The 15,080-nt window shown below is 37.1% G+C and overlaps 1 protein-coding gene across 2 annotated transcripts in view; it reads left to right on the forward strand.

The window, feature by feature from the left end:
• The window catches only part of Sema2a (Semaphorin 2a), a 1,542,453-nt gene that overhangs the window by 367,213 nt on the left and 1,160,160 nt on the right, over positions 1–15,080 (forward strand). The gene's annotated exons all lie outside the window — the stretch shown is intronic.

Consider the following 15,080-nt stretch of genomic DNA (forward strand, 5'->3'; position numbering starts at 1 on the left):
TCGTGTTTCATTTGTCACCGGTGATTATGCTTTTCGATTGTTTGCTGTGTCAACATCGACAAAAGCGCCCCAGGAAAACAAATGGACAGGGGCTGAAATATGAGCTATCCCTATCGAAAACGAAAAATAACGACACGTATCAAAATGTCGGTTTGCATTGTCAATCCCGTCCCATACATGACCCCGTGCATGTTTTGCATGGACTCACATGATTCCCCCACCCCCACCCTCTCAAGCATCACATGTTATGCAAATTCTGTAGGGTTCAAATCGTTATGTGGGAGTGTGTTCTGTTCTCCTTCCCTGACGCTGTGGGCCCGCTGGTGAGGTGTTGAGTGGAACTGTTGCCTCCTAAGGTTGCTCTTCGTCGCCCCGTGACGCCATCTGTTGGGCCGGAAAGAAACACCGAATTTTCTACCAGGGGTCACTAATTATTCTTGTCCGAGGAACTTATTTTGCAGTTATTAGAAAATGTTTAGATGTTACATGCCCTACTGCAAAGATGTACGTATCCACAATTTCACAGTCATATCTTTCGTATTGCAACTCACTTAGAAGCAGTCTGGAGTTTTGGGGGAAACGGTGCCAGCGGAGGGAGGAATTCAAGTAAAAAAAACTCAGCTGCAATCCCAATTTTCATATCTAGTAATAATAACAACAAATTAGTTAGTATATATTAAGTGCAATATAAAGGTAAAAGGTAAACCTATCCGCTGAGATGGCCTCTGTCATGAAGACACACAGGTGGTGTGTGGTAGGGCTTAGCACATTCTCGATCTTAGTTATAGTGGAGGTGATATAATTAGAACCACGCTACGGCAATCGTTACCCCCCAAAGGGTTGTCCCAGAACCCCATTGATTAGAGGCTGAGTAAGCCCCAGAGGCGCCCCAACACCTGAGATCAACCACCGAGATCCCCCTTCTGGCAGAGGCACCCTACCTACTGAACCAACTGAAACTAATTGTGTAATATAACTATAGCTCTTTGCTACCATTTATAATAGTTTAAAAGGGCCTCCCCGATGGCGCAGTGGTAGGGTCGTCGCCTTGTAATCAAGGGGTCCCGGGTTCGATACCCGGTGGAGGCGCATAGTGGATCGGATCCCACTTTAAACTGTAGGTCCTGTCCCGATTAGCCTTACTGTGCATAAAGTGGACTTAAAACGCCAAATCAATCAATAAAATAGTTTAAAGGAGTCGCAAGCATTTTTACCTGTTCTATATAGTCAGTCACCTGTATAAATTAGTTATAACGTAGGGCTAGGATTTTGATGCAAATACATCTTATTTTTGGTAAGGTAGAAACATTGCATAAGTAGATAGGAACTCGTTTTACTCGTAAGTGAATTAATTGGGATGCCTTTGTTAGGGCATGTGTTTGCATTTTTTGACCCTTTTTCGAGTAAAGGTCATTTTTTAAACTTTTTAAACCGTTTAAGTCATTTTTCGGCCTTTTAAAAGACATATTCATTTTCCTACAGTTTGGTGAAAGAAGGGGCATTTTACATGCAAGTGTAACCCTTTGAAGGAGAGATCTTCCCAACTCTCGTCTCATTGTCTTCGCGCAGTTCTGAAGGACTGTGTTTGAAGTAACAAAGAAATTCTGTGCAGTATTGTTGACACAAGCTGTTGTGTAACAATTCAGCTCAGACAATGTGATTTCACCCTCTATCAGTAAATACATTGTTGCCAGACGAATTATTGTTAAAAAAACAAGGGGTACAAAGTTTTGTGCTCTGTATTTGACATTTTGTCAGAGAAGCAATTTGCACTCTATGGAATTAAAAGTGACTTAACAGCAAGTGATATTGTTCATTTCAAGTACGCTCCTCTTGTGTCGGTGGAAGTCGAGAGAATTTTTTCCTTGTAGAAGGCTCTCTTGTCCGAAAACCAACAATAATTCACTTTCACCCCAAATGCTCGAGCAAATTATACTCGTAATCTGTAATTTACAAAATTAATAAAAAAAATCTTATTAAGTATGTGTACACTTTTGAAAAGTGGTGCACCCTGTGTATCGTTAAAAATTACTGAGTGCCGAACGTCATTGGAAGTTGGTGTCCCCGAACATCGTTGAAAGTTGGTGCCTCTGGAACATCACCTATATTTCTTTCATAAATCGTTTGTAAAGTTTCTCCCTGTTCTTTGTTCCGTCATGAAAGAATCAAAGGGCGTGAAAGTAAGGTTTAAAGCGCATTATCCAACCCAACACTATATGCAAGTGGTGCGATCAGAACTAAGCTCCCACTTATTCAACAATGTCCTCATCTTTACTTTACATTGTTTACTTATCTCTATTGGATATAAGAAAGAACAGTGCTCAAGCGTTTGATAAAGTCTTTCAGGAAAGTAAAGCACTTGCTGTAGAGCTGAATGTTGACGTGAAAATCCCAAGAATTGCACAGAATCAAAGACATAGGTCAAATATTTCCTCAAATAATGTTATCGATCATTTCAGATGTGTTGCGTTCATCCCTTTTCTGGATTATTTAATACCTGAATTTGATTATAGACTTCAAAGAAACCAGATTGAAGTCTTAAGCACTCTACAGAAAGTAATTCCGAAATTCATTGTTGAAGACAATGACCCAGCTAAAGATATAATTGAGGCAGCTAAATTTTATGAAGATGATGTGCAGTCTATTTTAGCATTAGAAGGGGAACTCAAGTTATGGAGAAAATTCTGGTTCTTGAAAAAATCTACCCCAGATAATCCAGCAGAGGCGTACAAAATTCTTCCTTGTATCCCAACATTAGAAGTTTGCTTCACCTGTTGTGTGTGATTCCAGTCACAATGGCTACAGCTGAGCGTTCATTCTCCAATCTGCGAAAAATCAAGACCTACCTTAGATCTACAATGGGTAATGAACGATTGATTGGTTTGGCTCTCCTGAATATCCATATTACAAGACAATTACCAACTGAAACCAGAGGAGGTTATTGACATATTTGCAAGGAAACATTCACGAAAACTACGGCTACAGTATTTGCAGGGTGAGGTAAATGTCCTTAGTACGTAAGTTCCAATCATTTCACGATTGAAAAGTTAAACTGACTTCCAAATTACTAGCAGCTTTATCATGTATCATGCATGTTACTGAAAAGGACTCAGGTGCTACATTAAACTTATTATAAAGCAAAAAAGAATTAAGAAATGAAGTAAAACAGACTGTTTATAATATGAAAATACTTCTGTAACTTGTGCGTTTATGTGTTAGCGAGGAATACACTATTTCTAATATGTTGTGTTTTTTTTTACAATGTAATTTTTAAATATAGGCCTATTTGTTCTTAAAAACTTGGCCGCATGTACAGCTGACTGGAATTGGTACTTAAAGAAATATTAAAGTATAAAAGAATTGTTTCACCATGGTAAACTTTAATTTAAAGTAGTACTGTAATCTTCATTAGTATTTATGTGTACACTTTTTTGGAAATTGGTGCCCCCCCCCAAAAAAAAACTGAATCCTGGATCCACCCCTGTTCACTTTTGAAAATTTGCATATGATTTTCGTTGTGTACTTCAACTCAGTACTTAAAGTGTAAAAGATGACAAAAAGTGAACTTTCTTACTTGTACTACCATACGCAATGAACATGTGATAGATACTGTAACGTTAATTTGTAATTTGAATTTCTTTTGGTAGTTTATAAATTTGTTTTCCAAATCCTTCAGAATTTTTAGGTAATTTTTCTAAGTTTATAGGGCATTTTCTTGCATGTATTAGGTCATAAATGCAGTTTTTAAAGGTCATTTTTTCGCAATTTTAAGGTCATCAAAATCCTAGCCCTATCTTATAAGTATTAACATTAGTATATACTTCTAATGTGTGTACTACTTCCTACAGCTAGAAAGGATGCAAAGTCAATCATGTAAGAATAATTATGTACAATGTTATTGCAAACAAGAGATAATAATGATATGCCGAACCACTATTTAATGAATGGAAAATACATGTATAAATTGCTGCTTTTTCGGTGATAGACATAAACATTAGTAAGCTCAGTAAGCTCCACACCCCTAATTTCCCGTTCCTAGCGCCACCTATTAATTACTGAAAATTATTTGTGGAAGTATTAATAACAACATGGAGCAACCATTAATAGCAAAATAGTATACGACTGGCAACTAAATATTGATTTATAGTTGCTAATTCTTGTCACTTAGTAAAATATATTTACAGGACCGTACACTGATTGGTCACTCACACCAGTCACATCAAGCGGAATACTTACTTGAACTTCTTGAGCAGAGTTCATTTCCGGGAAGCTATCAACACTGGGCTTGACGACCCTTTCGGTTAACACGATAGGAGACTTCCTGCTTCCCTCCCAACCAACAATTGTCATATATGTAGGCTGATAATAAAATACAGAGACTAGCTCCTACCTTATCTTGACTTTAAGATTGGAGTTGATCTTATTGTTAAATTATTTAGAAGTTTCCAAAAGAGACTTCAGAACTGGTAGTCTGAGTGACCAAACTGACTGTTACACAGGACTTCCCGATTTCCCTACTACTGAGTAGTTTAGAGTTTTTAAAAGTTGTCTACTCACCCGCCTTAAATCACGATTTTTCAATAGCGGAGATGCTGGCACCATCTTTTAATAGCTTCAGAATCGGATACATTGGATTCTTATTGCGATTGGCTAGGCTGCTAGATATAACATAATGGCCTCATTTTGAAGGTTATTTAATTTCGGTTACTGATAAAAAAGTTTATGATACTAGTAAGTATTTGGTGCGAATGATACTGGGTATCAAGAGTGTCAAGGACGAGATCTTCAATTAAAGGAAGAACGAGAAATGTGTATGTGAGAATACATGTTTGAGGCACTGGCGTACCCAGGATGTTTTTTCGGGAGGCTTAACTTGTGAACTTGGATGGTGCATAAACAGTGGCGCAGAAATATTTTTTTTTTCCCTGCGAAGTTCAATTTTTTGTTTTTTTTACATAAATACATTTTATTTATTTCTTACTCTATAATGTATGGCTATTTTAAAAACAGATAATTCCGAAACACATAAAGCTCCTACACATAGTTTTGGGGTCATTTGGAATGCTATGGAACGGAGAATCAGAATCGTGTCATTCATTATTTCCAATCCTACTTATGGTGTTCCAGTTGAATTCAATTTTTACCGCACCATACCTACAAAAAAATTGTTACGCAATTTATGTCGACTTTGTACAGTGGCGCTAATTTATATGGGTCCGTGGGCCCGAATCCACCCAATAATTTATGTGATTTTTTTGTAAACTTATAAATCAAGTGTTTGAGCCCACCTAACGTTTTTGAAAAATTGGTGCCTCTGGCTCTCTCTCTTTTAGATGCCAGGTACTCTGTATCGTGTCGTAGCCCTAATGGTTCCGCACTGACATTGCACGGTATTATTTCAGACTTCTTGTGTTTCACAAGTAGGCTACTTTTCTATCGAATACTAAAACTGGGCGGTGTTTCTGACGTATGTTGGGTCGCTTAGTCGTTTAATCCTGTTCGAGAGCTTGTTGAGATCTGTAGTGTTTTGTTCTGTTTTATAAATATAAGTCGAGATGGTCTCGAGAGTTTCAGGTTTCAAAGATTGGTAAGACATTTGTCAAAGTCAGTGTCGCACCTAAATTTTTGAAGGGGGTATAGTACCCCTTAAATCCCTGATCTAAGTCGTACCCCTTGTACCCCCTCAGGTAAACTGAGAGTAGCAAGGTGCTGCTGTTCAAAAAAACTGTTTTTTAGTAGATACGTAAACACAAAATATCGTTTGTATTTTATTTACAAACATTATCTTCTTTTCCAAAAGAATTAAAACCACTGTAAACCTACTGTACTACACATTGTCCTACCAGTTAGTTCACTTGATCTGAACTCTGGGAAAACTTTTCTATAGGCATGAAAATGGGTGCAAGATGGTTGATTATGATAAAATTTGGTTTTAGAAAATAAAATAAAAACTTTAGCTTCTCTGTGTAGGGGGGGGTACATAATTCTAAAGAGATAATGGATTAGAAGATAAGATATAAATATGCTTCAGAAGTGTAGCGCTGAGCTTCACATTCGAATTTTTCAAATGGAATTTTCAGAAACTATGTATTACCAATAGAAAATATTAGTTACATTTTATAGAAACTATACGGTTAAGTTTGAATATGAAATTTTTGTATTATAAGTTTCAGGAAATAATTTTTACATTGTAATGAGTAAATGAGAAAGCTTGTTCTGAGTTTATTTTTAACAGAAAGAGGGTAGGAAATCAGGGAAAAATTTGTTATCAAGTCGTCTAAGTATTCAACGTTCAAAACCGAACAACTAAATATACCTCTGCCTAATTCTGACGATTTTGGAATATGGTCATTCGTCGTTCTTCTACACAATTACAGTGAAATGTCGGAGAAATAAGTGACTGTTTTTGCATTTTAATGCAATTCCCTGATGCCATAAAGTCGTTAGGCTTTTCCGACTTTCTGCACCTACCAATAATGGACAATCAAATGTGACTGACGCATCACAGACACCAAGGATGGTAAGGAGACCATGAAATTTTGTTTTCTAATTTCTAAGAAAAACAAGAAATAACTAACTATTTCACAACAAAAGTTCACTTTTCAAGTCACTCTTGGTCAAAATTTTCTTCCTTTTTTTATCGCTTTGATGCGATTGTCTCAAAAGATGTAATTCTGAATTTTAACTACTTCCAACACAAATAAAAGCTTTTCATATTCCGTCATTGTAAGCTCAGTTCATATCTTTCTCATTTTGTGCATAAATATGGCACTGAAAAAGCCATGTAATTTTAACAAATAAATAATAATAATTTGCAGATATTTCTATGATCCTACACTCCCAACTTGGAAATATGAAAGGCAATAGAATGAAACGACTGAAATATTGATTGAGTTGGTGTTTTAAGTCCGCCTTATGCACATTAAGGCTAATCGGGACTGGATGTAGTCAGTTTAAAGTGGGATCCGAACCACTATGTGCCTCCACCGAGTATCGAACCCGGGAACCCTTGATTACAAGGTCATGACGCTACCACTGCACCATCGGGGAGACCCGAAACGACTGAAATACTCCCATTAGCGTATGCCATATTTAGTATTCACCAGCTGATTTTTCAGTTTTTCTGAGAGAGCTCGCCGATTTTTTCTTAACTTTGTGAGGGGGTGTTCGGAAAAGTATAGTTAAACCTATCTAAAGACATTATGTTGAAAATAAATTATTATTATTATTATTATTATTATTATTATTATTATTATTTGAAGTAGGGTTACACTTGAGCTTTACATTGATTCTGTTACTATAAAAACAGCTTTTTGGTACCGATTCGGTACCATATATTCAGGTACCGGCTGCCTGGAAAAAATCCACATTTCGAAGGTTCACAGCATTTAAATGAGGCATCAAGCAGAAAAACATTATTAACAATTATTTTTTTGCTTTAATGACTTGTATACGTTGTGAAACTTTGTGCGGTGACATGTGTGTACAGTCACGGGCAGTTCTGGATTGTATGCATTGACTTTCAATGAAATCGTTACAACCCAGCAGTGTCCGTGACTGTACATTACTCATACTATATATTTCATGACTTGAGACGAGATAAGGGTCTCCTCGCCCCTCAAGCGGTCCTTAGATTGATCCCGGCAAGAGCCACATGCACAATAGTTCCAGTTCCAGTTTAAACTTAGATCCTGTCCTGATTAGCCTATCTGAACATAAACTGGAGCTAAAATAAAATTTGACAAACTTTTGAGTCAAACAAAATGAGAAGAAACATTTACAAGAGGTTTTAAAAACATATCTTTAAAATAACCATAAAATTCTAAATAAATATATAGCCTAAATAGAAACTAGTTGTGCGAATTTTGCATTATGAAACAGGAAACTCTTGTTTGCTATTCTAAAATGGTATTTCCGATACTCCTGTATACACACACACACACACAAATATGTGTGTGTGTGTTCATATATATATATATATATCCATTTCCATGCGCTCATGTGTGTGTGGAGCTCGAATTTTGTACCCGTCCTAAATGAAAAACGTTCCGGCACCACTGGTCAAAGTAGTATTTTATTATGGAATTTGCAATTTTTTAAGACTCTATACAAGTACAAAAGCACTTGCGCAGGAGGACCCTTGTTCAGAAATTAGAGTACAACCATGCGTTCGAAAGTAATTTTGTCAATCTTTGGCGCACAATATGAATAGTCGGTTTGAAAACTTAGGTGTCTTTTCGCATGTAGTCCTATTAAATGCACATACACATGGCATTGAGATGATTAAGAACGTGTGTTTTATGGAGACATGTTAGGTGAACTTTAATGTAAGTGAAAATATATGTGCGTCACTAGATAAATATTTTCACATCTACAAAGAAAATCCAAAACAAATATCCACCTCAGTCAAGGATTATGCTACCCCGTTGTTGGCGTTTTATTTTCATGAGATATGAGCTCCAATTACCATTTTAAACCTTCGCTTTAAAAGTTATTCAAACACAAAAATGGTTATCGGGACTAATTTTAAGTCTTTATTTCCGACTTCATTACTTACTTTCATTGGAATTTTTTATTTTCTAAAAATTTCTGGGGAGGCTGTAGCCCCTTCAGTCCCCCCTGAGTACGCCAGTGGTTTGAAGTAATTGTACCTTTGAATACAAATTGCATTTTTTTGCTTTGTGAACAGATTGGAGGGAAGGCGGATTGGTTGACTAGACCCGTTAGCGCCCTCCGTGCCCTTTTCTGGTAGTATTAAGGACTTAGTATTAGACACATGGATCGCCGTTTTGCAATTACACCATTCACGTGGCGAGAATGTGAAGATATGCAAATTGCCCACCATCATGTTTATTCACTGTGTTTCACGCACCACGAAATTCAAGACGTGATCAAAGAATACTAACAGCAGCCTCGATAAAATCGTTTTTTCTGCAACATACATAACGTAATTAATTAAAGAAAGATGAAAAGAAACAATGAAAAATAAGTTGCCAACCCTTGTATTTTAGACGTTTCATTTTTATACCTCAAAAACGTACCACTAGAAAGCAGGGTTGAACAAAAATAATGTTTAATGGTTCTCTTGTTTAGGAAATTCAACTAGCGATCCCCTTGACTATCATCCAGCAGTATCTGTAGTTATTTGTCTACAAGAGAGACCCAACAATATCACAGTAATAATCTTTACTGAACACTGATATGCAAATTTATGAAAACATAACCATGATTTTCAACTATATAAAACCACAAAATCTGCTGTGTATATGAGCATGTTGCATATACGTCTGTAGTATAATGTTAATTAAAACTTCATTTTTTTTTTCCTGGCGGAGTTAAGGCACATGACTTTCCTCCTACTCAACCATTCTTAGCCTACAATTGACTTTTTTCAGTTACAAATTCAGCACAAATTCATATTATACATACTTAATTTATAATATTTTAAACCTCAAATGTGTTCTTCTTTATGTACAGTCACGACAAAATTGCCGTTTTTCTTTTTAAGGCACCCTAAAATGATTTTACTTTTATTGTGAGACAAGCCAGGCAGTAGAAAAAATTGCAGGGAAATATATGATGCAGGGTTTCATTTCAGCAAAGGTTGTACGTTGTACGAATTTCGGCATGCATTTCAAGAAGACACTTACAACGGCAAAGTTCCTTGTGACTGTACAATAAAAAGTTGAATGACTTGAGTATCTTGCAGTATTGGCGTTGCTACAGTAACACAACAATTAGTTACAATTGTTGTTGATAAAGTAACGTAATTTACTGTTTTCTTTCCCTTTCCCCATTATTTATTCAGGTATTTTGCTAATACAATTAAACAGAGGGAAATTCTCCATCACATTCGTGTACACAGGGGGAAGCTTATGGGGCTACAGCCCTCCCTAAATTTTGAGAAAATCATAATTTTCAAATGAAAACAGTGAATAACTTCGGAGAAACCAAAGTGGGAATGCAGACCCCGCTTCAAATAACCCTCGATTAACATTTCTGTCTTTGAACAACTTTTAAAACAAAGGTTAAAAATTTGCAATTACGAAATACATATTTCTTTATGTATCCCCCAGAACTCAGCTATGTAATTTCCTACTTTACATCTCCACCCTCCATAGAAATAAAATCCCTGAGTATGTTAGTGGACATAATACGACCAACGTACTTTTCTGTCTACGCACGTTTACAATCTCTTTCAGAAGATTATGTAAGAACCATCATGGAAAATGTTTTTTTTTTTTTTTTTTTTTTTTTGTAACTGACACCTGGCGGGATAAGACGCAACTGTATTAGCTAGCATTTCGATTCAGACAATTGGTCCCAGGTTCGAATCCCGGATTGGGCATGGATGTTTTTTGTGAGTTTTCTTTCATCTTTCTTCATGTCATCATAACCAAAAGTTGCAGAAAAGCGAAGTAAAAATCAAAAAAATCAATTAATCAATTCGGACAACGTTGACGGGAAACAATGTAACAGTCCGTTTGCTGTTTCGGACACGGCCCTAGTCAGTGGACCCCTACCGCTTCAATTACCTCTCTCCCTAGAGTAAAGTTCAGGAAATTAAGTGTACAGGGTGTACCGAAAGAAGTAAACCCATTTGTCTTATGTATTACGCAACAACTTTATGAGGTACAACAAAAATAGAGATATGTATGCGAAGCCTACAGTTTGGAGATCATGTGTGAAAAATAACATTGGAGATATGACCACCATTCACGTCCCGACACTGACGGATTCGAGGCACCACACTTTCCATAACCTTCGCCAAAGTTTCTTGGGAGAGACCACGAATGGCTGTGCGAATGTTGTCCTTGAGAGCAGCAATCGTTGTTCCAGTAGATATTATCCTTGAGGAACCCCCAGAGGTAAAATTCAGGAGCTGTGAGATCTGGTGATCTCGGAGGCCAGAAAATGTTTCCATTTGGTTGTTCTGCTAGCACAAGGAACGCATGTGGAAACTGTAACCTTTGTTGCATGTCTCTAGACGTTATTTTCTTAACAATTTGAAGTTTATAGGAATATGTGTGTAAGTCAGCACGTAAGATTCTGCGCGAGGACGTTTTGGGTATACTCAGCTCCTGCGAACGACGGCGAAGTGAATTCTGGGAACTGTTTAACACTGACGTACGGGCAGTCTGGATCTTTTCTGCAGTGCGAATCGGTTTCGGACGTCCAGGTCGGGGCTTGCCAGCAAAATTACCTGTGGCACGGAACTTATCAACACATCGCCGTATGACATGTTTTGATGGAGTAATGCGAACATTAAATTGTCGCTTGAATGTTCGCTGAGCTTGCACAATGCTTCGTCCATTGGAAAAGTAAAGTTCAACTATGGAAGCGCGTTACGTTCTGCGTTAGTCAACATGTTCATGTTCAAAGGTCCAATCCCACAGCTCTAACCTGAAACAGAAAGATGGAGCATAATTTGTACACTCTAGTAATAATTCGTGTTTCAAAAGGGTTTACTTCTTTTGATACACCCTGTATTTGTTTAAATTTCATCTTAAATATGTTATAATCAATAAGTTCATTTTTTAATGTCGTTCCAAGCGTACTACGTACAAAGAGTACAGAACCCACCACATATCTTTACTCTGTGTCTCGGGAACATGTTGAGCAAGGCCACGCATAATGGTAAAAAAGGGGAGAAAACAAGTTTATGGAGGAAAGCTGTGCACGCTGCTGCAAACGCCCTCCGTGTGCTCACTTCCCTTCTCACGTGTTCATTGGTCGAGCCCTCTCGAGTTTCACTTGCGCATAGGACTTGCTTCCGTTCTGTTGCTCCAAAAATTCCCGCGACAGATTGTAGTATATATTTGATGGAAAAAGTTTTGGTAGTGTTTAAGCTTGTTCAGTCATTTAGTCCTGTGCAGCGATTGAAGCGCAGATTTAGTGGCACTGAAACGTACGTAAACCTATGCTATAAGAGACTGGAACATGTGTAAGTTGTGATGTAGTTTAAAAAAGCTTCAGCTTCGTACAGTCACATCCAGCCAGTGGCGTCTCCTGACCCTGAACTTCAGGCGTTGGCAAAGAAGGAATGTTAACCCCTCCCCCTCTCATTTCTGTGAACCAATATTACAAATTTCCTCCGTACCTTTTTGGTGTAAATTTATAAATATTTAGAAAAACATTAAATTACATAAATTATTTAAAGTATTAATATATTTGAAGGGTAAGGAGAAAATTAATATGTTCAATACTTCGCCATACAATTAATTTTTAAAGCACGAGTTTGCAACCAGAGGGGTTGGTGGAACTCCTACCTATCACCCATAAAAAACACCATGGACATAAGAATGACCCGTTCATTGCAAAATCGCTAAAATGCATATTCCCGGTTTTTCCCTTGCCCTTCATTTATCCTTCCAAAAAGTAAATTTTGAAAACTTTATTCATTTATACATTTATTTTGAGTATAATTTTATGTGTGTTAAACTTGCAGCTACAAAAGTAAAGGAGTAGGTAGTATGATATATGAAATTACGGGAAAATAACAAACACTTCTTATTTTTTTAAAATAACAGACTTGAGGTACCCTCTATTGAATCGTATGCATTCCTGAATACGAACAAACACATGATCCATAACTTTTGAAAGTGTTTAATTTGATATCAAGTCAATTTCATTTCTTATGGCTCTTTTCAAGTCCAGTAAGTTGTTTGGTTTCGTGGCATAGACTTTAGACTTTAAGTACCCCATAAAAAAAACATCTAGAGCATGGGGAACGAGGGGGCCATTTAAAGCCACCAAACCTCGAAATCACATGATTGGGAAATTTCTGTTGCAATAATTGCATTGTTGCATAATTGCAAGTGTGGCTTGTTGCACCATCTTGTTGAAAAAACATGTCCTCAAAATTGGGGTTTCGACGCTGTAACTCAGGAAAAAAAATGCTCTTAACATTTGTCTGTAACGATCACCATTAACAGTTACAGTAACACCATTTGCGTTTTCAAAAAAATATGGGACTATGATCTCGATAATGCACACCATACAGTAACTTTTGCACCATGTGTAGGGCGTTCATGCATTACATTAAGGTTTTCTCCAGTCCATATTCCCTCATTCTGCTTATTCACATAACCGGATAAGTGAAAATGAGCTTCATCGGTCATTTTGAGCCTCTCTCCAAAATTCGGATTAGTGTGAAGTGCAATCATTGTGTTGCAAAGCGCTAAACGTTTTTGAAAATCAATCTGTTTCAACTGATGGGATACCTGAAGTTTGTATGGAAACAAGTGCAAATCGTTTCTCAGGATTTTGCGCACTGTTTCTCTAGTGACACCAACTTCTTGTGACAACCTTCTTGCAGATTTCTTTGGGCTGTTTGTGATTGCAACTCTCATCCTTTCCCTTTCAATTGTTTCTTCATTGAGCACAGATCTCTGCCTACCAGTACGTTTAGCATCAGTTACACTGCCTCTGTTTCTATGGGATGCAACATATCGCAGAATTGATTTTCTTGAAGGACACACATGCCTGCAAACCTTGCATGGAACCTTCTTTGAGCAATGATCACCGACTAATTGCTAGCGAAATAAAATTTCACTATTGCTGCTCGCTGTTGTGCACTCCACCTTTCCATGTTACACCACTAAATTTTGCATAGGTCGATATTTATATTCACCTGAAATGAAAAAGAAAAACCAAATTAGTACCACAAAACTTACAATATAAATGTGGTCATTAATTAATTGTCACCCGTAGTTACTTGAATTCCAGCTCTATTCTTCTTTCTTTAGTGAGAAATGCGCTGATCACCGCCTCATAAAATTTGGATTTATCCCCTTCTCGCAGCTTAGAAAGTAATTCTTTCCGGATGGAGATAAGACTTAAATTCGTCATCCGGTTCTGAGTTTGAGTAGATCGGCAGAATGTGTGGATCCTGCTCAGTGATGAGAACGATCTCTCGACAGATGACGTCGTGGAAGAAATTGTTGCGATGAACACTGCTAATTTATATATTTCTGTAAACTCACCAACTAGATTCGTGTCCAGTAGATAATTTACAATCTCAATTGGTGTTTGCTCTGATCCTTCAGTGGAAGCATATCAAACATAAAGTTCATTCTTCTGCAGTTTGGTTAAATTAAACACCCTGCCATAAATTTCCTACAATTTATGTACGAGATAGTGAGGAAAGTTTTCTCTTTTATTCAAGTAGCCCCGTTTTGTGGGATTTAGTAAATCAAAATATTGCAATTTTTCAAATGATGCGAATCTAATTGTTATCTGGTTGCTGATATTATCAATGATTTCAAAGTAAAGCCTCCGGCAGCGGTCTTTCTGTGATTCGTTGTTCAGTCGCCTCCCTTTCATTTCAACAACCTCTTCATCTTCTACTGCACCAGTTATAGAATTCCATAGTGTTTCGAAATTCTCACTTTCCTTTTTCAGCTGTTGTTGAAATTCAGTTATTTTATTACTGCAATACAAAATATCAAAATTTTTAGACTGCAATATACTGAATAATACGTCTGAAAAGGCAAGCAAGTTGGATAAAGCCTTTTTAAAAAATATATTTTCGAAATCCTCCAGGAAGCTAGAAAATCCTCTTGGAGTCATTCCAGTCAAATGATAGAAGTCTCCACTTTCACTAACATGTTCAAAAAACATAAGCAGTGCTTCTCTGTTGTCAATGACTGTCCACACTAGCGTAGAGGTAAAATTTCATCTGGTAGGAGCAAATGACGGGAGCATTCTGGACATGAAAGCAGAAAGTTCGTGTAACCTCTTTGGAGAATGAGATTTAAGTGATTTAAGACCACAAAAAAACACCTTAAGCTCTTTGTTACATTCTAACGATTGTTGCAGCACCAAGTTCATGACATGAACTGCGTAAAAAAAGCTTTCGGATAATTTTCCAAAACTTTACTTTGAAGGCCATTCAAATGACCACTCATTACAGAATATCCATTGCCCATGGGCAATTCATTTATCCCCACACTTTATTTATCCACTATTTCAGTCACGTGACTAAAAAGAGCTCCTGCAGTTTTATCGGCGCTCATGTCATGAAATCCAAGAAATCTTTCAATGACTTTTTTCTGCGAGGCCGAAAAAAAACGTAACAC

This window comes from Lepisma saccharinum, chromosome 3, assembly GCF_977018435.1.
Source record: "Lepisma saccharinum chromosome 3, izLepSacc3.1, whole genome shotgun sequence".
Lineage (NCBI taxonomy): Eukaryota > Metazoa > Arthropoda > Insecta > Zygentoma > Lepismatidae > Lepisma > Lepisma saccharinum.